Source organism: Dermacentor variabilis, chromosome 2 (genome assembly GCF_050947875.1).
Source record: "Dermacentor variabilis isolate Ectoservices chromosome 2, ASM5094787v1, whole genome shotgun sequence".
Taxonomy (NCBI): Eukaryota; Metazoa; Arthropoda; class Arachnida; order Ixodida; family Ixodidae; genus Dermacentor; species Dermacentor variabilis.
Window position 1 is genome coordinate 178,013,135 of NC_134569.1, and position 2,422 is coordinate 178,015,556.

Sequence of the window (2,422 nt, forward strand, 5' to 3'; positions counted from 1 at the left end):
CATCGAAACATGCGCGTCATCGAATGACCGATGAATAAATGTCAGCACAGGGCTAACAGCAAAGTTCAACGCTGTCGTATCGACAGGTATTTAATTAGGTGAGGACTACTTGAATGCCGAACGACAGTTAGTTGTTCTTTTTTCCTTTCAAGGACATTCACCTAGCTGGAGCAGCTGTGTGATAGTTGAGCCTATGCAATGCCAAAATGGGCAAATATTAAATTTATGGTAGGTTTGGTGCAAACAACGAGATAATTAATTCCGCATGTGACATACTGATCTCGCTGCATCTGTTTCTGGTAATTTATTCTTCTCCTGACCGAACTTCCTCTTTTCCTGCCCATTACATGCACGCGAAGAAATTTTCAAGCTAATTAATGCTAATTAAAGCAAGTAAATGTTTTAGACTGTGTCTTTTCCAGGGGCTGTTTCACCACAACCCACTATTAAAGGATCATCTTATTACTCGCCCTTCATACATTTCATCCCGTTTCGATCACATGTTTAAAGTTGGTGTTCCATAGTTTAGAACAAAGATGTGTCATGGTACTTTTATTCCTAAAATCAGCGCCGACTGGAACGACCTTCCTCCCTCCATCGCTGCCATTTCTGACGTTGGCAATTTCAAGACTGCTGTATTTTCTGCCGTTTTCTAATACCTATTATTGTATAATTATGTACTTTTTTTTCACTTACCACTCCTTTCTGTAATGCCTTCGGGCCAGGAAAGTATCCGAAATAAATAAATAAATAAATAAATAAATAAATAAATAAATAAATAAATTATTCTGCCCAGTTTTTCCAGCACCACATCGCAGAACTGCCTTCAAAACTACTGAGCCTGTGCTGCAAACCCAACGTTATAAAAATTTGGGGCTGTCTTGTTCTTTTGAAGATCATTGGCGGCAATATAATACGATGAGAAATCTTTACTAGAACAGATGTGGAATAGGTAGCGATAGGCTTTATATGGTATCGTAAATATTATTATGAATTATCCAGGCCCCCGCGATATCCGCCATGCCATTCGTGAATCACGAAACCTTATTAGTACATCTACACGCATACAAATGTTAATGCCGCAGCCTATCGAAATGCCGAATGCTACCTTGACATAGTATACGTTCATAATTATGTTACGCTGAGTTTCACAGTGGAAACAGATGACAATGAATGAAAGAAGGACGCGGACTGACGCAGCGCAGTCTAGTGTACCTAGTTGTAATCATTGTACCCCCGTTGAAATTCCGCAGCAACCCCACTGTATCCTAGCTGCAACGTCGTCGCAGTCGCTATACATTAAGTGGCTGTACTCGATGGGAAGTGTGTGTTGCGGTCAGGCCGTTATCGCTTTAATATATCTAAGCCCCTTGTGTCACCTTGGCACACCCATTCTGGGGGATTGGACAATCGCGAGCACATACCGAATGTGCTTTGCTAAAGGTCCGCGAGCACATAAGTTGGGACCTCAAACCAGTTGGCAACTTTGTTCATGGTGTGCAAAAGCTTAAGGACAAACAGACAAACCGGAACGTGGGTCATGTTTCCGTAAATTCTGAGTCAACTATAAACTGCGGGCGGAAGGCTATCCCGCATGATTCTTTTTACATTTCTTAATGTGACGATCCTCCATGTTGTTACTTCATTAGCATTACCCGCCGTGGTTGCTCAGTGGCTATGGTTGGCGCTGCTGAGCACGTGATCGCGGGCTCGACTCCCGGCCACGGCGGCCGCATACCGATAGGGGAGTGGGGCAGAAATGCCAAAACACCCGTGTGCTTACATTTAGATGCACGTTAAAGAACCCCACGTGGCCGAAATAGCCGGAGCTCTACACTACAGCGTGCCTCATAATCAGAAAGTGATTGTGGCACATAAAACCCCATAATTTTTTTGTTAGCATTATTAGGACACTTGGCGCACTTTGCGGTCGCTGTCTGTGTTTGCACGTTTGCAGCGATGTCAGTTTGAATGGCTATGTCGATTGGATTTTCTCCAGCTTAGTCACTGGGTAGCCATTGGTAGTAAGGATAGCACATAGTCCTTGGTCGTAAGCCATTGGTCCTAAGGATAGCTGGGGTGAGCTAACAGGGTTCTGACCTAACATCGGGCCGACTTGGATGACTTGGTATGTGCCGTAACGTGTGCGCCGCTCTTCGATGAATGTCGTTGAAGCCAACTTGACCACCATATATGTATGTGCTACTGCAGGTGTGCCGCTCTACAATCACAAAAAGATCCCTTAAATTTCTCCCTTGCGGAACGGAAACGAGCCCGCGTGTCACAAGGGACCGTCAAGGACATCAACCCCACCTATTAGCAGGCTAGCTGCGCCAAAAATGCGCACGGTATGTGCCGGTGAATTGAAAAGCCGGCGAATTAGAACCTATCCATTCAAGGGAAGCGTACACAAAGACGAAAC